The sequence below is a fragment of the Leuciscus leuciscus genome, assembly GCF_965113295.1.
Source record: "Leuciscus leuciscus genome assembly, chromosome: 3".
Lineage (NCBI taxonomy): Eukaryota > Metazoa > Chordata > Actinopteri > Cypriniformes > Leuciscidae > Leuciscus > Leuciscus leuciscus.
Window position 1 is genome coordinate 26,653,556 of NC_138727.1, and position 25,670 is coordinate 26,679,225.

General features: G+C 44.7%; 1 long non-coding RNA gene across 1 annotated transcript in view; it reads right to left on the reverse strand.

The window, feature by feature from the left end:
* Nucleotides 1-18,922: 18,922 nt before the first annotated feature.
* Nucleotides 18,923-25,670, reverse strand: part of LOC309495653 — a 29,138-nt gene continuing 22,390 nt past the window's right edge. The window contains exon 4 of the long non-coding RNA XR_014204759.1: nt 18,923-19,841. This is a non-coding gene — a long non-coding RNA (uncharacterized lncRNA). The remainder of the gene's footprint in view (nt 19,842-25,670) is intronic.

A 25,670-nucleotide genomic window follows, 5' to 3' on the forward strand; every position in this document is an offset into this window, starting at 1 on the left:
AAAAGACCCTAGCAACCACCCTAAATATCCTAGCAACCGCATAGCAACCACCCAGAATACCCTAGCAACCACCCAAAACACCCTAGCAACCACCCAGAACACCCTAGCAACCGCCTAGCAACCACCCAAAAGACCCTAGCAACCACCCAAAATATCCTAGCAACCACCCAGAATACCCTAGCAACCACCCATAACACCCTAGCAACCACCCAAAAGACCCTAGCAACCACCCAGGACACCCTAGCAACCACCTAGCAACCAACCAGAACACCCTAGCAATTGCCCAAAACACCCTAGAAACACCATAGCGACCACCCATAACATCCTAGCAACCGCCTATCAAAAAACTTTACGGTCCAAACTTTCTCAAGCCAACTTAAAGTTTGTCTCGACGAACTTTCGCATCTAGTTATTATTATTATTCTTCTGTAAATAACTATTGACTCAAACTCGCCCTAGAGCTTTAACTCTACATACTCCAAACTCGGCTCAGACACTCAAACTGATCTGAAGTTTTATGCTATATCTTTTCAGACTGATCGGACTTACGGTTTTCCTACAAATGACGATCAAAACTCGGAAAAACTCCCATTGACTTAACATTGGGCATTCTAAAAAAATTCAAACTCACCAACCGACAAAAATTCAAATCTAAATCCCTTGAAAACTAAATCAAACTGCCATTCTATATATATTAGCCAATGAAACTCATTTAAACTAATAAACTCTAATTTCATAAACTAATTAACTTAATTTGAATAACTAATTAACTAATAAACTCATGAATTCATAGACTTATGAACTCTTAAACTCATAAATTAATAAACTCTGAACTCTAAACTCATTTAAACTTATAAACTCTAAACTCAAAAAACTTGTACACTTATAAACTCATCAATTTATACACTTATAAACTCTAAACTCATAAACTCTGAGTGTGTGTGTGTGTGTGTGTGTGTGTGTGTATCTATCTATCTACCGCTCTGAATACCATAGCAACCACCCAGAACACCCTAGCAACCACCCAGAACACCCTAGCAACCACCCAAAAGACCCTAGCAACCACCCAAAATATCCTAGCAACCACCCAGAACACCATAGCAACCACCCAAAACACCCTAGCAACCACCCAAAATACCCTAGCAACACCATAGCAACCACACAAAACATCCTAGTAACCACCCATAACACCCTAGCAACCGCCTAGCAACCAGCCAGAACACCCTAGCAACCACCCAAAAGACCCTAGCAACCACCCAAAAGACCCTAGCAACCACCCAGAACACCCTAGCAACCGCCTAGCAACCACCCAGAATACCCTAGAAACCACCCAAAACACCCTAGCAACCACCCAGAACACCACAGCAACCGCCTAGCAACCACCCAAAAGACCCTAGCAACCGCCTAGCAACCACCCAGAATACCCTAGCAACCACCCAAAACACCCTAGCAACCACCTAGCAACCACCCAAAAGACCCTAGCAACCACCCAGAACATCCTAGCAACCGCCTAGCAACCACCCAAAAGACCCTAGCAACCACCTAGCAACCACCCAAAAGACCCTAGCAACCACCCAGGACACCCTCGCAACCACCTAGCAACCACCCAGAACACCCTAGCAACCTCCCAAAATACCCTAGCAACACCATAGCAACCACCCATAACATCCTAGCAACCGCCTAGCAAAAAACGTTCTGGTCCAAACTTTCTCAAGCCAACTTAAAGTTTGTCTCGACGAACTTTCGCATCTAGTTAAGTTGGCTTGAGAAAGCCAACATATTGAAATCCTATTTAAACTTATTATTATTAATTAAGTTGGCTTGAGAAAGCCAACATATTGAAATCCTATTTAAACTTATTAAGCAACCACCCAAAATAGCCAAGCAACCACCCAAAATACCCTAGCAACCACCCAAAATACCCTAGCAACCGCCTAGCAACCACCCAAAAGACCCTAGCAACCACCCAAAATACCCTAGCAACACCATAGCAACCACACAAAACATCCTAGTAACCACCCATAACACCCTAGCAACCGCCTAGCAACAACCCAGAACACCCTAGCAACCACCCAAAAGACCCTAGCAACCACCCAAAAGACCCTAGCAACCGCCTAGCAACCACCCAGAATACCCTAGCAACCACCCAAAACACCCTAGCAACCACCCAGAACACCCTAGCAACCGCCTAGCAACCACCCAAAAGACCCTAGCAACCGCCTAGCAACCACCCAGAATACCCTAGCAACCACCCAAAACACCCTAGCAACCACCCAGAACACCCTAGCAACCGCCTAGCAACCACCCATAAGACCCTAGCAACCACCCAAAAGACCCTAGCAACCGCCTAGCAACCACCCAGAATACCCTAGCAACCACACAAAACATCCTAGTAACCACCCAAAACAACCTAGCAACCGCCTAGCAACCACCCAGAACACCCTAGCAACCACCCAAAAAACCCTAGCAACCACCTAGCAACCACCCAAAACACCCTAGCAACCGCCTAGCAACCACCCAAAAGACCCTAGCAACCACCCAAAAGACCCTAGCAACACCATAGCAACCACACAAAACATCCTAGCAACCACCCAGAACACCCTAGCAACCGCCTAGCAACCACCCAAAAGACCCTAGCAACCACCAAAAAGACCCTAGCAACCGCCTAGCAACCACCCAGAATACCCTAGCAACCACCCAAAACACCCTAGCAACCACCCAGAACACCCTAGCAACCGCCCAGAATACCCTAGCAACCACCCAAAACACCCTAGCAACCACCCAAAAGACCCTAGCAACCGCCTAGCAACCACCCAAAATACCCTAGCAACCGCCTAGCAACCACCCAAAAGACCCTAGCAACCACCCTAAATATCCTAGCAACCGCAAAGCAACCACCCAAAATACCCTAGCAACCACCCAAAACACCCTAGCAACCACCCTAAATATCCTAGCAACCGCCTAGCAACCACCCAGAATACCCTAGCAACCACCCAAAACACCCTAGCAACCGCCTAGCAACCACCCAAAAGACCCTAGCAACTGCCTAGCAACCACCCAAAACACCCTAGCAACCACCCAGGACACCCTAGCAACCACCTAGCAACCACCCAGAACACCCTGGCAACCTCCCAAAATACCCTAGCAACACCATAGCAACACCATAGCAACATCCTAGCAACCGCCTAGCAAAAAACGTTCTGGTCCAAACTTTCTCAAGCCAACTTAAAGTTTGTCTCGACGAACTTTCGCATCTAGTTATTATTATTAAGTTGGCTTGAGAGAGCCAACATATTGAAATCCTATTTAAACTTATTATTAAGTTGGCTTGAGAGAGCCAACATATTGAAATCCTATTTAAACTTATTATTAATATTATTAAGTTGGCTTGAGAAAGCCAACATATTGAAATCCTATTTAAACTTATTATTATTATTATTCTTCTGTAAATAACTATTGACTCAAACTCGCCCTAGAGCTTTAACTCTACATACTCCAAACTCGGCTCAGACACTCAAACTGATCTGAAGTTTTATGCTATATCTTTTCAGACTGATCGGACTTACGGTTTTCCTACAAATGACGATCAAAACTCGGAAAAACTCCCATTGACTTAACATTGGGCATTCTAAAAAAATTCAAACTCACCAACCGACAAAAATTCAAATCTAAATCCCTTGAAAACTAAATCAAACTGCCATTCTATATATATTAGCCAATGAAACTCATTTAAACTAATAAACTCTAATTTCATAAACTAATTAACTTAATTTGAATAACTAATTAACTAATAATGAATTCATAGACTTATGAACTCTTAAACTCATAAATTAATAAACTCTGAACTCTAAACTCATTTAAACTTATAAACTCTAAACTCAAAAAACTTGTACACTTATAAACTCATCAATTTATACACTTATAAACTCTAAACTCATAAACTCTGAGTGTGTGTGTGTGTGTGTGTGTGTGTGTGTATCTATCTATCTACCGCTCTGAATACCATAGCAACCACCCAGAACACCCTAGCAACCACCCAGAACACCCTAGCAACCACCCAAAAGACCCTAGCAACCACCCAAAATATCCTAGCAACCACCCAGAACACCATAGCAACCACCCAAAACACCCTAGCAACCACCCAAAATACCCTAGCAACACCATAGCAACCACACAAAACATCCTAGTAACCACCCATAACACCCTAGCAACCGCCTAGCAACCAGCCAGAACACCCTAGCAACCACCCAAAAGACCCTAGCAACCACCCAAAAGACCCTAGCAACCACCCAGAACACCCTAGCAACCGCCTAGCAACCACCCAGAATACCCTAGCAACCACCCAAAACACCCTAGCAACCACCCAGAACACCACAGCAACCGCCTAGCAACCACCCAAAAGACCCTAGCAACCGCCTAGCAACCACCCAGAATACCCTAGCAACCACCCAAAACACCCTAGCAACCACCTAGCAACCACCCAAAAGACCCTAGCAACCACCCAGAACATCCTAGCAACCGCCTAGCAACCACCCAAAAGACCCTAGCAACCACCTAGCAACCACCCAAAAGACCCTAGCAACCACCCAGGACACCCTCGCAACCACCTAGCAACCACCCAGAACACCCTAGCAACCTCCCAAAATACCCTAGCAACACCATAGCAACCACCCATAACATCCTAGCAACCGCCTAGCAAAAAACGTTCTGGTCCAAACTTTCTCAAGCCAACTTAAAGTTTGTCTCGACGAACTTTCGCATCTAGTTAAGTTGGCTTGAGAAAGCCAACATATTGAAATCCTATTTAAACTTATTATTATTAATTAAGTTGGCTTGAGAAAGCCAACATATTGAAATCCTATTTAAACTTATTAAGCAACCACCCAAAATAGCCAAGCAACCACCCAAAATACCCTAGCAACCACCCAAAATACCCTAGCAACCGCCTAGCAACCACCCAAAAGACCCTAGCAACCACCCAAAATACCCTAGCAACACCATAGCAACCACACAAAACATCCTAGTAACCACCCATAACACCCTAGCAACCGCCTAGCAACAACCCAGAACACCCTAGCAACCACCCAAAAGACCCTAGCAACCACCCAAAAGACCCTAGCAACCGCCTAGCAACCACCCAGAATACCCTAGCAACCACCCAAAACACCCTAGCAACCACCCAGAACACCCTAGCAACCGCCTAGCAACCACCCAAAAGACCCTAGCAACCGCCTAGCAACCACCCAGAATACCCTAGCAACCACCCAAAACACCCTAGCAACCACCCAGAACACCCTAGCAACCGCCTAGCAACCACCCATAAGACCCTAGCAACCACCCAAAAGACCCTAGCAACCGCCTAGCAACCACCCAGAATACCCTAGCAACCACACAAAACATCCTAGTAACCACCCAAAACAACCTAGCAACCGCCTAGCAACCACCCAGAACACCCTAGCAACCACCCAAAAAACCCTAGCAACCACCTAGCAACCACCCAAAACACCCTAGCAACCGCCTAGCAACCACCCAAAAGACCCTAGCAACCACCCAAAAGACCCTAGCAACACCATAGCAACCACACAAAACATCCTAGCAACCACCCAGAACACCCTAGCAACCGCCTAGCAACCACCCAAAAGACCCTAGCAACCACCAAAAAGACCCTAGCAACCGCCTAGCAACCACCCAGAATACCCTAGCAACCACCCAAAACACCCTAGCAACCACCCAGAACACCCTAGCAACCGCCCAGAATACCCTAGCAACCACCCAAAACACCCTAGCAACCACCCAAAAGACCCTAGCAACCGCCTAGCAACCACCCAAAATACCCTAGCAACCGCCTAGCAACCACCCAAAAGACCCTAGCAACCACCCTAAATATCCTAGCAACCGCAAAGCAACCACCCAAAATACCCTAGCAACCACCCAAAACACCCTAGCAACCACCCTAAATATCCTAGCAACCGCCTAGCAACCACCCAGAATACCCTAGCAACCACCCAAAACACCCTAGCAACCGCCTAGCAACCACCCAAAAGACCCTAGCAACTGCCTAGCAACCACCCAAAACACCCTAGCAACCACCCAGGACACCCTAGCAACCACCTAGCAACCACCCAGAACACCCTGGCAACCTCCCAAAATACCCTAGCAACACCATAGCAACACCATAGCAACATCCTAGCAACCGCCTAGCAAAAAACGTTCTGGTCCAAACTTTCTCAAGCCAACTTAAAGTTTGTCTCGACGAACTTTCGCATCTAGTTATTATTATTAAGTTGGCTTGAGAGAGCCAACATATTGAAATCCTATTTAAACTTATTATTAAGTTGGCTTGAGAGAGCCAACATATTGAAATCCTATTTAAACTTATTATTAATATTATTAAGTTGGCTTGAGAAAGCCAACATATTGAAATCCTATTTAAACTTATTATTATTATTATTATTCTGTAAATAACTATTGACTCAAACTCGCCCTAGAGCTTTAACTCTACATACTCCAAACTCGGCTCAGACACTCAAACTGATCTGAAGTTTTATGCTATATCTTTTCAGACTGATCGGACTTACGGTTTTCCTACAAATGACGATCAAAACTCGGAAAAACTCCCATTGACTTAACATTGGGCATTCTAAAAAAATTCAAACTCACCAACCGACAAAAATTCAAATCTAAATCCCTTGAAAACTAAATCAAACTGCCATTCTATATATATTAGCCAATGAAACTCATTTAAACTAATAAACTCTAATTTCATAAACTAATTAACTTAATTTGAATAACTAATTAACTAATAATGAATTCATAGACTTATGAACTCTTAAACTCATAAATTAATAAACTCTGAACTCTAAACTCATTTAAACTTATAAACTCTAAACTCAAAAAACTTGTACACTTATAAACTCATCAATTTATACACTTATAAACTCTAAACTCATAAACTCTGAGTGTGTGTGTGTGTGTGTGTGTGTGTGTGTATCTATCTATCTACCGCTCTGAATACCATAGCAACCACCCAGAACACCCTAGCAACCACCCAGAACACCCTAGCAACCACCCAAAAGACCCTAGCAACCACCCAAAATATCCTAGCAACCACCCAGAACACCATAGCAACCACCCAAAACACCCTAGCAACCACCCAAAATACCCTAGCAACACCATAGCAACCACACAAAACATCCTAGTAACCACCCATAACACCCTAGCAACCGCCTAGCAACCAGCCAGAACACCCTAGCAACCACCCAAAAGACCCTAGCAACCACCCAAAAGACCCTAGCAACCACCCAGAACACCCTAGCAACCGCCTAGCAACCACCCAGAATACCCTAGCAACCACCCAAAACACCCTAGCAACCACCCAGAACACCACAGCAACCGCCTAGCAACCACCCAAAAGACCCTAGCAACCGCCTAGCAACCACCCAGAATACCCTAGCAACCACCCAAAACACCCTAGCAACCACCTAGCAACCACCCAAAAGACCCTAGCAACCACCCAGAACATCCTAGCAACCGCCTAGCAACCACCCAAAAGACCCTAGCAACCACCTAGCAACCACCCAAAAGACCCTAGCAACCACCCAGGACACCCTCGCAACCACCTAGCAACCACTCAGAACACCCTAGCAACCTCCCAAAATACCCTAGCAACACCATAGCAACCACCCATAACATCCTAGCAACCGCCTAGCAAAAAACGTTCTGGTCCAAACTTTCTCAAGCCAACTTAAAGTTTGTCTCGACGAACTTTCGCATCTAGTTAAGTTGGCTTGAGAAAGCCAACATATTGAAATCCTATTTAAACTTATTATTATTAATTAAGTTGGCTTGAGAAAGCCAACATATTGAAATCCTATTTAAACTTATTAAGCAACCACCCAAAATAGCCAAGCAACCACCCAAAATACCCTAGCAACCACCCAAAATACCCTAGCAACCGCCTAGCAACCACCCAAAAGACCCTAGCAACCACCCAAAATACCCTAGCAACACCATAGCAACCACACAAAACATCCTAGTAACCACCCATAACACCCTAGCAACCGCCTAGCAACAACCCAGAACACCCTAGCAACCACCCAAAAGACCCTAGCAACCACCCAAAAGACCCTAGCAACCACCCAGAACACCCTAGCAACCGCCTAGCAACCACCCAGAATACCCTAGCAACCACCCAAAACACCCTAGCAACCACCCAGAACACCACAGCAACCGCCTAGCAACCACCCAAAAGACCCTAGCAACCGCCTAGCAACCACCCAGAATACCCTAGCAACCACCCAAAACACCCTAGCAACCACCCAAAAGACCCTAGCAACCGCCTAGCAACCACCCAAAAGACCCTAGCAACCACCCAAAACACCCTAGCAACCGCCTAGCAACCACCCAAAAGACCCTAGCAACCACCAAGAACACCCTAGCAACCGCCTAGCAACCACCCAAAAGACCCTAGCAACCACCCAAAATACCCTAGCAACCACCCAGAACACCCTAGCAACCGCCTAGCAACCACCCAAAAGACCCTAGCAACCACCTAGCAACCACCCAAAAGACCCTAGCAACCACCCAAAACACCGTAGCAACCACCCAGAACACCCTAGCAACCGCCTAGCAACCACCCAAAAGACCCTAGCAACCACCCAGGACACCCTAGCAACCACCTAGCAACCACCCAGAACACCCTAGCAACCACCCAAAAGACCCTAGCAACCACCCAAAATATCCTAGCAACCGCCTAGCAACCACCCAGAATACCCTAGCAACCACCCAAAAAACCCTAGCAACCACCCAGAACACCCTAGCAACCGCCTAGCAACCACCTAAAAGACCCTAGCAACCACCTAGCAACCACCCAAAAGACCCTAGCAACCACCCAGGACACACTAGCAACCACCTAGCAACCACCCAGAACACCCTAGCAACCTCCCAAAATACCCTAGGAACACCATAGCAACCACCCATAAAATCCTAGCAACCGCCTAGCAAAAAACGTTCTGGTCCAAACTTTCTCAAGCCAACTTAAAGTTTGTCTCGACGAACTTTCGCATCTAGTTATTATTATTATTCTTCTGTGAATAACTGTTGACTCAAACTCGCCCTAGAGCTTTAACTCTACATACTCCAAACTCGGCTCAGACACTCAAACTGATCTGAAGTTAGTTGCTTTATCTTTTCAGACTGATCAGACTTACGGTTTTCCTACAAATGACGATCAAAACTCGGAAAAACTCCCATTGACTTAACATTGGGCATTCTAAAAAAATTCAAACTCACCAACCGACAAAAATTCAAATCTAAATCCCTTGAAAACTAAATCAAACTGCCATTCTATATATATTAGCCAATGAAACTCATTTAAACTAATAAACTCTAATCTCATACACTTATAAACTAATTAACTTAAATTGAATAACTAATTAACTAATAAACTCATGAATTCATATACTTATGAACTCTTAAACTCATAAATGAATAAACTCTGAACTCTAAACTCATTTAAACTTATAAACTCTAAACTCAAAAACTTGTACACTTATAAACTCATCAATTTATACACTTATAAACTCTAAACTCATAAACTCTGAGTGTGTGTGTGTGTGTGTGTGTGTGTGTGTGTGTGTGTGTATCTATCTATCTACCGCTCTGAATACCATAGCAACCACCCAGAACACCCTAGCAACCACCTAGCAACCACCCAGAACACCCTAGCAACCACCCAAAAGACCCTAGCAACCACCCAAAAGACCCTAGCAACCACCCAAAATATCCTAGCAACCACCCAAAACACCCTAGCAACCGCCTAGCAACCACCCAAAAGACCCTAGCAACCACCCAAAAGACCCTAGCAACCACCCAAAAGACCCTAGCAACCACCCAAAAGACCCTAGCAACACCATAGCAACCACACAAAACATCCTAGTAACCACCCATAACACCCTAGCAACCGCCTAGCAACCACCCAGAACACCCTAGCAACCACCCAAAACACCCTAGCAACCACCCAAAATATCCTAGCAACCGCCTAGCAACCACCCAGAACACCCTAGCAACCAACCAAAACACCCTAGCAACCGCCTAGCAACCACCCAAAAGACCCTAGCAACCACCCAAAATAGCCTAGCAACCACCCAAAATACCCTAGCAACCACCCAGAATACCATAGCAACCACCCAAAAGACCCTAGCAACCACCCAAAATACCCTAGCAACCACCCAGAACACCCTAGCAACCACCCAAAAGACCCTAGCAACCACCCAAAATATCCTAGCAACCACCCAAAAGACCCTAGCAACCACCCAAAACACCCTAGCAACCGCCTAGCAACCACCCAAAAGACCCTAGCAACCACCCAAAAGACCCTAGCAACCACCCAAAAGACCCTAGCAACACCATAGCAACCACACAAAACATCCTAGTAACCACCCATAACACCCTAGCAACCGCCTAGCAACCACCCAGAACACCCTAGCAACCACCCAAAACACCCTAGCAACCACCCAAAATATCCTAGCAACCGCCTAGCAACCACCCAGAACACCCTAGCAACCACCCAAAACACCCTAGCAACCACCCAGAACACCCTAGAAACCGCCTAGCAACCACCCAGAACACCCTAGCAACCACCCAAAAGACCCTAGCAACCACCCAGAATACCATAGCAACCACCCAGAACACCCTAGCAACCACCTAGCAACCACCCAGAACACCATAGCAACCACCCAAAAGACCCTAGCTACCACCTAGCAACCACCCAAAAGACCCTAGCAACCACCCAAAATACCCTAGCAACACCATAGCAACCACACAAAACATCCTAGTAACCACCCATAACACCCTAGCAACCGCCTAGCAACCACCCAGAACACCTTGGCAACCACCCAAAACACCCTAGCAACCACCCAAAATACCCTAGCAACACCATAGCAACCACACAAAACATCCTAGTAACCACCCATAACACCCTAGCAACCACCTAGCAACCACCCAAAAGACCCTAGCAACCACCCAGGACACCCTAGCAACCACCTAGCAACCACCCAGAACACCCTAGCAACTACCCAAAAGACCCTAGCAACCACCCAAAATATCCTAGCAACCACCCAAAACACCCTAGCAACCGCCTAGCAACCACCCAAAATACCCTAGCAACACCATAGCAACCACCCATAACATCCTAGAAACCGCCTAGCAAAAAAATTTCCGGTCCAAACTTTCTCAAGCCAACTTAAAGTTTGTCTCGACGAACTTTCGCATCTAGTTATTAATATTATTATTATTATTCTTCTGTGAAAAACCGTTGACTCAAACTCCTCCTAGAGCTTTAACTCTACATACTCCAAACTCGGCTCAGACACTCAAACTGATCTGAAGTTAGTTGCTTTATCTTTTCAGACTGATCGGACTTACGGTTTTCCTACAAATGACGATCAAAACTCGGAAAAACTCCCATTGACTTAACATTGGGCATTCTAAAAAAATTCAAACTCACCAACCGACAAAAATTCAAATCTAAATCCCTTGAAGACTAATTCAAACTGCCATTCTATATATATTAGCCAATGAAACTAATTTAAACTAATAAACTCTAATCTCATACACTTATAAACTAATTAACTTAAATTTAATAACTAATTAACTAATAAATTCATGAATTCATAGACTTATGAACTCTTAAACTCAAAAATTAATAAACTCTGAACTCTTAAACTCATTTAAACTTATAAACTCTAAACTCAAAAGCTCGTACACTTATAAACTCATCAATTTATACACTTATAAACTCTAAACTCATAAACTCTGAGTGTGTGTGTGTGTGTGTGTGTGTGTATCTATCTACCGCTCTGAATACCATAGCAACCACCCAGAACACCCTAGCAACCACCTAGCAACCACCCAGAACACCCTAGCAACCACCCAAAAGACCCTAGCAACCACCCAAAATATCCTAGCAACCACCCAAAAGACCCTAGCAACCACCCAAAACACCCTAGCAACCGCCTAGCAACCACCCAAAAGACCCTAGCAACCACCCAAAACACCCTAGCAACCACCCAAAATACCCTAGCAACACCATAGCAACCACACAAAACATCCTAGTAACCACCCATAACACCCTAGCAACCGCGTAGCAACCACCCAGAACACCCTAGCAAAACACCCTAGCAACCACCCAAAATATCCTAGCAACCGCCTAGCAACCACCCATAATACCCTAGCAACCACCCAAAACACCCTAGCAACCACCCAGAACACCCTAGCAACCGCCTAGCAACCACCCAAAAGACCCTAGCAACCACCCAAAATACCCTAGCAACCGCCTAGCAACCACCCAAAAGACCCTAGCAACCACCCAAAATAGCCTAGCAACCACCCAAAATACCCTAGCAACCACCCAAAATGCCCTAGCAACCGCCTAGCAACCACCCAGAATACCCTAGCAACCACCCAGAACACCCTAGCAACCGCCTAGCTACCACCCAAAAGACCCTAGCAACCACCCAAAAGACCCTAGCAACCGCCTAGCAACCACCCAGAATACCCTAGCAACCACCCAAAACACCCTAGCAACCACCCAGAACACCCTAGCAACCGCCTAGCAACCACCCAAAAGACCCTAGCAACCACCCAAAATAGCCTAGCAACCGCCTAGCAACCACCCAAAACACCCTAGCAACCACCCAGAACACCCTAGCAACTGCCTAGCAACCACCCAAAACACCCTAGCAACCACCCAGAACACCCTAGCAACCGCCTAGCAACCACCCAAAACACCCTAGCAACCACCAAAAAGACCCTAGCAACCGCCTAGCAACCACCCAAAAGACCCTAGCAACCACCCAAAACACCCTAGCAACAACCTAGCAACCACCCAAAAGACCCTAGCAACCACCCAAAAGACCCTAGCAACCACCCAGAACACCCTAGCAACCGCCTAGCAACCACCCAGAATACCTTAGCAACCGCCTAGCAACACCATAAAAACCACCCAGAACACCCTAGCAACCGCCTAGCAACCGCCTAGCAACACCTTAGCAACCAACCAAAATACCTTAGCAACCGCCTAGCAACAACATAGCAACCACCCAGAACACCCTAGCAACTGCCTAGCAACCACCCAGAATACCCTAGCAACTGCTTAGCAACACCATAGCAACCACCCAGAATACCCTAGCAACCGCCTAGCAACACCATAACGACCACCCATAACAACCTTGCAACTGCCTAGCAAAAAACATTCTGGTCCAAACTTTCTCAAGCCAACTTAAAGTTTGTCTCGACGAACTTTCGCATCTAGTTAATATTATTATTATTATTATTCTTCTGTGAATAACTGTTGACTCAAACTCGCCCTAGAGCTTTAACTCTACATACTCCAAACTCGGCTCAGACACTCAAACTGATCTGAAGTTAGTTGCTTTATCTTTTCAGACTGATCAGACTTACGGTTTTCCTACAAATGACGATCAAAACTCGGAAAAACTCCCATTGACTTAACATTGGGCATTCTAAAAAAATTCAAACTCACCAACCGACAAAAATTCAAATCTAAATCCCTTGAAAACTAAATCAAACTGCCATTCTATATATATTAGCCAATGAAACTCATTTAAACTAATAAACTCTAATCTCATACACTTATAAACTAATTAACTTAAATTGAATAACTAATTAACTAATAAACTCATGAATTCATATACTTATGAACTCTTAAACTCATAAATGAATAAACTCTGAACTCTAAACTCATTTAAACTTATAAACTCTAAACTCAAAAACTTGTACACTTATAAACTCATCAATTTATACACTTATAAACTCTAAACTCATAAACTCTGAGTGTGTGTGTGTGTGTGTGTGTGTGTGTGTGTATCTATCTATCTACCGCTCTGAATACCATAGCAACCACCCAGAACACCCTAGCAACCACCTAGCAACCACCCAGAACACCCTAGCAACCACCCAAAAGACCCTAGCAACCACCCAAAATATCCTAGCAACCACCCAAAAGACCCTAGCAACCACCCAAAACACCCTAGCAACCGCCTAGCAACCACCCAAAAGACCCTAGCAACCACCCAAAAGACCCTAGCAACCACCCAAAAGACCCTAGCAACCACCCAAAAGACCCTAGCAACACCATAGCAACCACACAAAACATCCTAGTAACCACCCATAACACCCTAGCAACCGCCTAGCAACCACCCAGAACACCCTAGCAACCACCCAAAACACCCTAGCAACCACCCAAAATATCCTAGCAACCGCCTAGCAACCAAGCAGAACACCCTAGCAACCAACCAAAACACCCTAGCAACCGCCTAGCAACCACCCAAAAGACCCTAGCAACCACCCAAAATAGCCTAGCAACCACCCAAAATACCCTAGCAACCACCCAGAATACCATAGCAACCACCCAAAAGACCCTAGCAACCACCCAAAATACCCTAGCAACCACCCAGAACACCCTAGCAACCACCCAAAAGACCCTAGCAACCACCCAAAATATCCTAGCAACCACCCAAAAGACCCTAGCAACCACCCAAAACACCCTAGCAACCGCCTAGCAACCACCCAAAAGACCCTAGCAACCACCCAAAAGACCCTAGCAACCACCCAAAAGACCCTAGCAACACCATAGCAACCACACAAAACATCCTAGTAACCACCCATAACACCCTAGCAACCGCCTAGCAACCACCCAGAACACCCTAGCAACCACCCAAAACACCCTAGCAACCACCCAAAATATCCTAGCAACCGCCTAGCAACCACCCAGAACACCCTAGCAACCACCCAAAACACCCTAGCAACCACCCAGAACACCCTAGAAACCGCCTAGCAACCACCCAGAACACCCTAGCAACCACCCAAAAGACCCTAGCAACCACCCAGAATACCATAGCAACCACCCAGAACACCCTAGCAACCACCTAGCAACCACCCAGAACACCATAGCAACCACCCAAAAGACCCTAGCTACCACCTAGCAACCACCCAAAAGACCCTAGCAACCACCCAAAATACCCTAGCAACACCATAGCAACCACACAAAACATCCTAGTAACCACCCATAACACCCTAGCAACCGCCTAGCAACCAGCCAGAACACCCTAGCAACCACCCAAAAGACCCTAGCAACCACCCAAAATACCCTAGCAACACCATAGCAACCACACAAAACATCCTAGTAACCACCCATAACACCCTAGCAACCACCTAGCAACCACCCAAAAGACCCTAGCAACCACCCAGGACACCCTAGCAACCACCTAGCAACCACCCAGAACACCCTAGCAACTACCCAAAAGACCCTAGCAACCACCCAAAATATCCTAGCAACCACCCAAAACACCCTAGCAACCGCCTAGCAACCACCCAAAATACCCTAGCAACACCATAGCAACCACCCATAACATCCTAGAAACCGCCTGGCAAAAAATTTTCCGGTCCAAACTTTCTCAAGCCAACTTAAAGTTTGTCTCGACGAACTTTCGCATCTAGTTATTATTATTATTCTTCTTACTAAAACTGTTGACTCAAACTCGCCCTAGAGCTTTAACTCTACATACTTCAAACTCGGCTCAGACACTCAAACTGATCTGCAGCTATATGCTATATCTTTTCAGACTGATCGGACTTACGGTTTTCCTACAAATGACGATCAAAACTCGGAAAAACTCCCATTGACTTAACATTGGGCATTCTAAAAAAATTCAAACTCACCAACCGACAAAAATTCAAATCTAAATCCCTTGAAAACTAAACCAAACTGCCATTCTATATATATTAGCCAATGAAACTCATTTAAACTAAAAAACTCTAATCTCATACACTTATAAACTAATTAACTTAAATTTAATAACTAATTAACTAATAAACTCATGAATTCATAGACTTATGAACTCTTAAACTCATAAATTAATAAACTCTGAACTCTAAACTCATTTAAACTTATAAACTCTAAACTCAAAAACTTGTACACTTATAAACTCATCAATTTATAAACTTATAAACTCATAAACTCTGAGTGTGTGTGTGTGTGTGTGTATCTATCTATCTACCGCTCTGAATACCATAGCAACCACCCAGAACACCCTAGCAACCACCCAGAACACCCTAGCAACCACCCAAAAGACCCTAGCAACCACCCAAAATATCCTAGCAACCACCCAAAAGACCCTAGCAACCACCCAAAACACCCTAGCCACCACCTAGCAACCACCCAAAAGACCCTAGCAACCACCCAAAATACCCTAGCAACCACCCAAAATACCCTAGCAACACCATAGCAACCACACAAAACATCCTAGTAACCACCCATAACACCCTAGCAACCGCCTTGCAACCACCCAGAACACCCTAGCAACCACCCAAAACACCCTAGCAACCACCCAAAATATCCTAGCAACCGCCTAGCATCCACCCATAATACCCTAGCAACCACCCAAAACACCCTAGCAACCACCCAGAACACCCTAGCAACCGCCTAGCAACCACCCAAAAGACCCTAGCAACCACCCAAAATACCCTAGCAACCGCCTAGCAACCACCCAAAAGACCCTAGCAACCACCCGAAATAGCCTAGCAACCACCCAAAATACCCTAGCAACCACCCAAAATACCCTAGCAACCGCCTAGCAACCACCCAAAAGACCCTAGCAACCACCCTAAATATCCTAGCAACCACCCAAAATACCCTAGCAACCACCTAAAATACCCTAGCAACCACCTAGCAACCACCCAAAAGACCCTAGCAACCACCCTAAATATCCTAGCAACCGCATAGCAACCACCCAGAATACCCTAGCAACCACCCAAAACACCCTAGCAACCACCCAGAACACCCTAGCAACTGCCTAGCAACCACCCAAAAGACCCTAGCAACCACCCAAAATATCCTAGCAACCGCCTAGCAACCACCCAGAATACCCTAGCAACCACCCAAAATACCCTAGCAACCACCCAAAAGACCCTAGCAACCACCCAGAACACCCTAGCAACCTCCCAAAATATCCTAGCAACACCATAGCAACCACCCATAACATCCTAGCAACCGCCTAGCAAAAAACGTTCTGGTCCAAACTTTCTCAAGCTGTCTCGACGAACTTTCGCATCTAGTTATCATTATTCTTCTGAGACTAAAAATATAAATTGAATACAGCCTAGAGCTTTAACTCTACATACTCCAAACTCGGCTCAGACCTTCAGGCTATTCTGACTCGGTATGCTATATCTTTTCTAACTGATCGGACTTACGGTTTTCCTAAAAATGACAATCAAAACTCGGAAAAACTCCCATTGACTTAACATTGGGCATTCTAAAAAAATTTAAACTCACCAACCGACAAAAATTTAAATCTAAATCCCTTGAAGACTAATTCAAACTGCCATGTTAATGTTAATGTTCATTGGCATATATTAGCCAATGAAACTCATTTAAACTAATAAACTAATAAACTCATGAATTCATAAACTCTGAACTCTAAACTCATTTAAACTTATAAACTCTAAACTCAAAAACTTGTACACTTATAAACTCATCAATTTATACACTTATAAACTCTAAACTCATAAACTCTGTGTGTGTGTGTGTGTGTGTGTGTGTGTGTGTGTGTGTGTGTGTGTGTGTGTGTATCTATCTATCTACCTACCGCTCTGAATACCATAGCAACCACCCAGAACACCCTAGCAACCACCCAAAAGACCCTAGCAACCGCCTAGCAACCACCCAAAAGACCCTAGCAACACCATAGCAACCACCTAAAAGACCCTAGCAACCACCCAAAATACCCTAGCAACACCATAGCAACCACCCAAAACACCCTAGCAACCACCCAAAATACCCTAGCAACCGCCTAGCAACCACCCATAACACCCTAGCAACCACCTAGCAACCACCCAAAAGACCCTAGCAACCACCCAAAATACCCTAGCAACCGCCTAGCAGCCACCCAAAAGACCCTAGCAACCACCCAAAATACCCTAGCAACACCATAGCAACCACCCAGAACACTCTAGTAACCACCCATAACACCCTAGCAACCGCCTAGCAACCACCCAGAACACCCTAGCAACCACCAAAATACCCTAGCAACCACCCAAAAGACCCTAGCAACCGCCTAGTAACCACCCAAAATACCCTAGCAACCACCAAAAATACCCTAGCAACACCATAGCAACCATCCAGAACACTCTAGTAACCACCCAAAATACCCTAGCAACACCCTAGCAACCACCCAAAACCTCCTAGTAACCACCCATAACACCCTAGCAACCACCTAGCAACCACCCAGAACACCCTAGCAACCACCCTAAATACCCTAGCAACCGCCTAGCAACCACCCAAAATACCCTAGCAACTGCCTAGCAACCACCCAGAATACCCTAGCAACCACCCAAAACAGCCTAGCAACCACCCAGAATACCTTAGGAAGCACCTAGTTTCAGACTCAGACGTCACGCCCACGGAACGTTGGCTAAACGTCTGATGCATATGGTACACTTAACTGGAAACACTTCAGGAATGTCAAAGTCGTCATCTGATTGGTTGAATTTGATCAGATTTCCGGGGGGCGCGAAGTGTCGCGTTTATTTTCGGTCCGCCGGGAAACAAATGTCATGACGCCAAAACCCCTCGTGGAAGAAGAAAGCCGTTATTTTTACAACTGAGACAATGAGCGCTTACCACGATCAACTAAACGCTGTATTTTCAAAAGTATGTGAAGTTCACGGCTCCATTGATGCAGTAAACTTGCACAAGGTTCTTGAATGAATAATTTATTAGATGCACGCCGGTCTGTTATTGTAGGGACATCAACATTATATTGTCACGCCCCTAAATATGACGCGGTACAAAACAAACTGTGATTGGTTGTGTTACATGTCAGTCAAACGTCCTCTTGGGCGGTCCTTGGCCAAGAAATGCCGCGATAGAGTCCAGACCTTCTGCCGTCAGTCTGAAGGTCTGGCTATGCGAGACTAGGAAGCACCTAGCAATCACCCAGGACACTTTAGCAACCCACAAGAAACACCCTAGCAACTTTTTAACTTTAAACTACTTCAAACTTCAAACTAATTTAAACTTCAAACTACTTTAAACTAATTTAAACTTCAAACTAATTTAAACTTCAAATGAATTTAAACTTTAAACTAATTTAAACTTCAAACTACTTTAAACTAATTTAAACTTCAAACTAATTTAAACTTCAAATGAATTTAAACTTTAATTTAAACTTTAAACTAATTTAAACTTTAAACTAATTTAAACTTTAAACTAATTTAAACTTCAAACTACTTTAAACTAATTTAAACTTCAAAGTAAATTAAACTTTAAACTAATTTAAACTTTAAACTAATTTAAACTTCAAATGAATTTAAACTTTAAACTAATTTAAACTTCAAATTAATTTAAACTTCTTCAAACTTTCTGGTCCACACTTGAGTACCCTAGCAACCGTTTTGCAAGACCTATATCTCTGTATCAGAACATCTTATAGAGATGAGGTTTGGCTCTTTTGACTCATGCTAGCAAACAGCACTTCCAACATGCTACACATGCTAGCAGTGCATAGCTACATGCTAATAGTGATTAGTTAAGTGTTAAATCATGCTAAGAACTCTATAAAAACTCCATAGTAACCATCTGTGACAACTACCAACCACCTAGTAACACCATATCAACCGCCCTGAATACCTTAGCAACCGCCTAGCAAAACCATAGCAACCACCCAGAACACCCTAGCAACCACCTAGCAACCACCCAGAATACCTTAGCAACCGCCTAGCAACACCATAGCAACCACCCAGAACACCCTAGCAACTGCCTAGCAACCACCCAGAACACCCTAGCAACCGCCTAGCAACACCATATCAACCACCCAGAACACCCAAGCAACCATCTAGCAACACCCTAGCAACCACCCAGAACACCCTAGCAACCACCCAAAATATCCCAGCAACCGCCTAGCAACAACCCAGAACACCCTAGTAACCCCCCCAAATACCCTAGCAACACCCTAGCAACCACCCAAAACATCATAGTAACCACTCATAACACCCTAGCAACCGCCTAGCAACCACCCAAAATACCCTAGAAACCGCCTAGCAACCACACAAAATACCCTAGCAACCACCCAAAATATCCTAGCAACCACCTAGCAACAACCCAGAACACCCTAGTAACCACCCCAAATACTCTAACAACACCCTAGCAACCACCCAACACATCCTAGTAACCACTCATAATACCCTAGCAACCGGCTAGCAACCACCCAAAATACCCTAGCAAACGCCTAGCAACCACCAGAAATATCCTAGCAACCACCCAAAATATCCTAGCAACCACCCAGAATACCCTAGCAACCACCCAAAACAGCCTAGCAACCACCCAGAACACCCTAGCAACCGCCTAGCAACCACCCAGAATACCCTAGCAATCACCTAGAACACCCTAGTAACCACCCAAAATACCCTAGCAACCACCCAAAAGACCCTAGCAACCACACAGGACACCCTAGCAACCACCTAGCAACCGCCTAGCAACCACCCAGAATACCCTAGCAACCACCCAGAACACCCTAGCAACCGCCTAGCAACCACCTAGCAACCACCCAGAACACCCTAGCAACCGCCCAAAATACCCTAGCAACACCATAGCAACCACCCATAACATCCTAGCAACCGCCTAGCAAAAAACGTTCTGCTCCAAACTTTCTCAAGCCAACTTAAATTTTGTCTCAACGAACTTTCGCATCTAGTTAAGTTGGCTTGAGAAAGCCAACATATTGAAATCCTATTTAAACTTATTATTATTATTATTATTCTTACTAAAACTGTTGACTCAAACTCGCCCTAGAGCTTTAACTCTACATACTTCAAACTCGGCTCAGACACTCAAACTGATCTGCAGCTATATGCTATATCTTTTCAGACTGATCGGACTTACGGTTTTCCTACAAATGACGATCAAAACTCGGAAAAACTCCCATTGACTTAAAGCTACAATATGCAAGAATTTTTGGCCTCTGAAGGGCGCTACATTCCAAACAACAACAACGGCGTAGCTTGATGACGATGTGAAGGAGCGTGGAATGATGGGAACTGTCGTTTTAAACTCCACCGTGGATGTAAATCAGTCAGACGGGAATCTAAAATCATGTTCATGGATGAGGCTAAGTTCTTTTTTTATAATGACATGCTTTTTGTGGCGAGGGGGGGGGGGGGTGGTTCAGCGCGGTCTGTAATGGGAGAGAGAAGAGACGAGCAAGTAGGTCAAGTGCAAATGACGAACACCTGTGTCTTATTGCAGTGATCGGCGTGGAGAGACCGCTTATAAGCCGCGCGCTGGAACGAGAGAGAGACTGAAGAGAAAATTGGACGCAGAGAAAGAAAACCGGTGGATCCGAGCTCTCATTTTTTAACTGTTTTGTGCCGTCGCGGTTGCCACGGTGAATGCGCGTTGTGCACGACTTTTGTTTGTTTTGCTTTATTTTAATAAAGTAGCCTACGAGTCCCAGTCACGCCGACCCCTGTCTTCTTCCTTCCTGACTCTTAAACCTCATCACACTTTTATTTCATTAAAATGAATTAACCGCAAGAAAAGTAAGGTTTAATACTACATTGGTTATCATAGATGTTACTGTATGTCGAATTCATTGTTGTGATAACGCGGCGCAGTTTTACGTGTTCTAAACAATTGTTGTAAAAGTACATTCGAACATGCCCACATCATTTGCCAAAATACTGATTAATATTTATGTATAACACATGCTATATTTATTTACATGGCCATAAACACCAGACGTGATAAACAATGTCAATAAACTAAACAGAAATCTAAAGCAATAATACTTCCCTTACATACCGAATGCTACATTAGGAAATATAAAATTAAGCATAACGTTACTTTGTCGACAGAACCAGCTGCAATCGGTAAAGAATAATTATGTACCATAACGACTGCAAGAAACAAGCTACGTGTGTTGCTTGATAGACGCTACAACTTCCGCATTTGTCCAGGACTCCACGCAGTACGAGCGGAAACCGAGGGTAACGCGGATATGACGCAATTGACTGGCGACTCCCAGCTCCCCCCTGCTCTAACACCCCGTTTCCTTGGTTAAAATCGCAATTTTCTCACGATTTAAAAATAGTTGGAAACATTTGGGATATTGTAAGTAATCAACTTAACAAAATATATAACACTGGCCTTGAGATTATGGGATATTTTAATGCAAAATTCTTGCTTATTGTACCTTTAACATTGGGCATTCTAAAAAAATGCAAACTCACCAACCGACAAAAATTCAAATCTAAATCCCTTGAAAACTAAACCAAACTGCCATTCTATATATATTAGCCAATGAAACTCATTTAAACTAAAAAACTCTAATCTCATACACTTATAAACTAATTAACTTAAATTTAATAACTAATTAACTAATAAACTCATGAATTCATAGACTTATGAACTCTTAAACTCATAAATTAATAAACTCTGAACTCTAAACTCATTTAAACTTATAAACTCTAAACTCAAAAACTTGTACACTTATAAACTCATCAATTTATACACTTATAAACTCTAAACTCATAAACTCTGAGTGTGTGTGTGTGTGTGTGTGTGTGTGTGTGTGTGTGTGTGTGTGTGTGTGTGTGTGTGTGTGTGTGTGTGCGTGCGTGCGTGCGTGCGTGCGTGCGTGCGTGCGTGCGTGCGTGCGTGTGTGTGTGTGTGTGTGTGTGTGTGTGTGTGTCTGAGTGTCTGAGTGAGTGTGTGAGCGAGGTAGTCTGTTTGAGTGTGTGTGTGTGTGTGTGTGTGTGTGTGTGTGTGTGTGTGTGTGTGTGTGTGTGTGTGTGTGTGTATCTATCTATCTACCGCTCTGAATACCATAGCAACCACCCAGAACACCCTAGCAACCACCCAGAACACCCTAGCAACCACCCAAAAGACCCTAGCAACCACCCAAAATATCCTAGCAACCACCCAAAAGACCCTAGCAACCACCCAAAACACCCTAGCAACCACCTAGCAACCACCCAAAAGACCCTAGCAACCACCCAAAAGACCCTAGCAACCACCCAAAAGACCCTAGCAACACCATAGCAACCACACAAAACATCCTAGTAACCACCCATAACACCCTAGCAACCGCCTAGCAACCACCCAGAACACCCTAGCAACCACCCAAAACACCCTAGCAACCACCCAAAATATCCTAGCAACCGCCTAGCAACCACCCAGAACACCCTAGCAACCACCCAAAACACCCTAGCAACCACCCAGAACACCCTAGAAACCGCCTAGCAACCACCCAGAACACCCTAGCAACCACCCAAAAGACCCTAGCAACCACCCAGAATACCATAGCAACCACCCAGAACACCCTAGCAACCACCTAGCAACCACCCAGAACACCATAGCAACCACCCAAAAGACCCTAGCTACCACCTAGCAACCACCCAAAAGACCCTAGCAACCACCCAAAATACCCTAGCAACACCATAGCAACCACACAAAACATCCTAGTAACCACCCATAACACCCTAGCAACCGCCTAGCAACCACCCAGAACACCTTGGCAACCACCCAAAACACCCTAGCAACCACCCAAAATACCCTAGCAACACCATAGCAACCACACAAAACATCCTAGTAACCACCCATAACACCCTAGCAACCACCCAAAAGACCCTAGCAACCACCCAGGACACCCTAGCAACCACCTAGCAACCACCCAGAACACCCTAGCAACTACCCAAAAGACCCTAGCAACCACCCAAAATATCCTAGCAACCACCCAAAACACCCTAGCAACCGCCTAGCAACCACCCAAAATACCCTAGCAACACCATAGCAACCACCCATAACATCCTAGAAACCGCCTAGCAAAAAATTTTCCGGTCCAAACTTTCTCAAGCCAACTTAAAGTTTGTCTCGACGAACTTTCGCATCTAGTTATTATTATTATTCTTCTTACTAAAACTGTTGACTCAAACTCGCCCTAGAGCTTTAACTCTACATACTTCAAACTCGGCTCAGACACTCAAACTGATCTGCAGCTATATGCTATATCTTTTCAGACTGATCGGACTTACGGTTTTCCTACAAATGACGATCAAAACTCGGAAAAACTCCCATTGACTTAACATTGGGCATTCTAAAAAAATTCAAACTCACCAACCGACAAAAATTCAAATCTAAATCCCTTGAAAACTAAACCAAACTGCCATTCTATATATATTAGCCAATGAAACTCATTTAAACTAAAAAACTCTAATCTCATACACTTATAAACTAATTAACTTAAATTTAATAACTAATTAACTAATAAACTCATGAATTCATAGACTTATGAACTCTTAAACTCATAAATTAATAAACTCTGAACTCTAAACTCATTTAAACTTATAAACTCTAAACTCAAAAACTTGTACACTTATAAACTCATCAATTTATAAACTTATAAACTCTAAACTCATAAACTCTGAGTGTGTGTGTGTGTGTGTGTATCTATCTATCTACCGCTCTGAATACCATAGCAACCACCCAGAACACCCTAGCAACCACCCAGAACACCCTAGCAACCACCCAAAAGACCCTAGCAACCACCCAAAATATCCTAGCAACCACCCAAAAGACCCTAGCAACCACCCAAAACACCCTAGCCACCACCTAGCAACCACCCAAAAGACCCTAGCAACCACCCAAAAGACCCTAGCAACCACCCAAAATACCCTAGCAACACCATAGCAACCACACAAAACATCCTAGTAACCACCCATAACACCCTAGCAACCGCCTTGCAACCACCCAGAACACCCTAGCAACCACCCAAAACACCCTAGCAACCACCCAAAATATCCTAGCAACCGCCTAGCAACCACCCATAATACCCTAGCAACCACCCAAAACACCCTAGCAACCACCCAGAACACCCTAGCAACCGCCTAGCAACCACCCAAAAGACCCTAGCAACCACCCAAAATACCCTAGCAACCGCCTAGCAACCACCCAAAAGACCCTAGCAACCACCCGAAATAGCCTAGCAACCACCCAAAATACCCTAGCAACCACCCAAAATACCCTAGCAACCACCCAAAAGACCCTAGCAACCACCCTAAATATCCTAGCAACCACCCAAAATACCCTAGCAACCACCTAAAATACCCTAGCAACCGCCTAGCAACCACCCAAAAGACCCTAGCAACCACCCTAAATATCCTAGCAACCGCATAGCAACCACCCAGAATACCCTAGCAACCACCCAAAACACCCTAGCAACCACCCAGAACACCCTAGCAACTGCCTAGCAACCACCCAAAAGACCCTAGCAACCACCCAAAATATCCTAGCAACCGCCTAGCAACCACCCAGAATACCCTAGCAACCACCCAAAATACCCTAGCAACCACCCAAAAGACCCTAGCAACCACCCAGAACACCCTAGCAACCTCCCAAAATATCCTAGCAACACCATAGCAACCACCCATAACATCCTAGCAACCGCCTAGCAAAAAACGTTCTGGTCCAAACTTTCTCAAGCTGTCTCGACGAACTTTCGCATCTAGTTATCATTATTCTTCTGAGACTAAAAATATAAATTGAATACAGCCTAGAGCTTTAACTCTACATACTCCAAACTCGGCTCAGACCT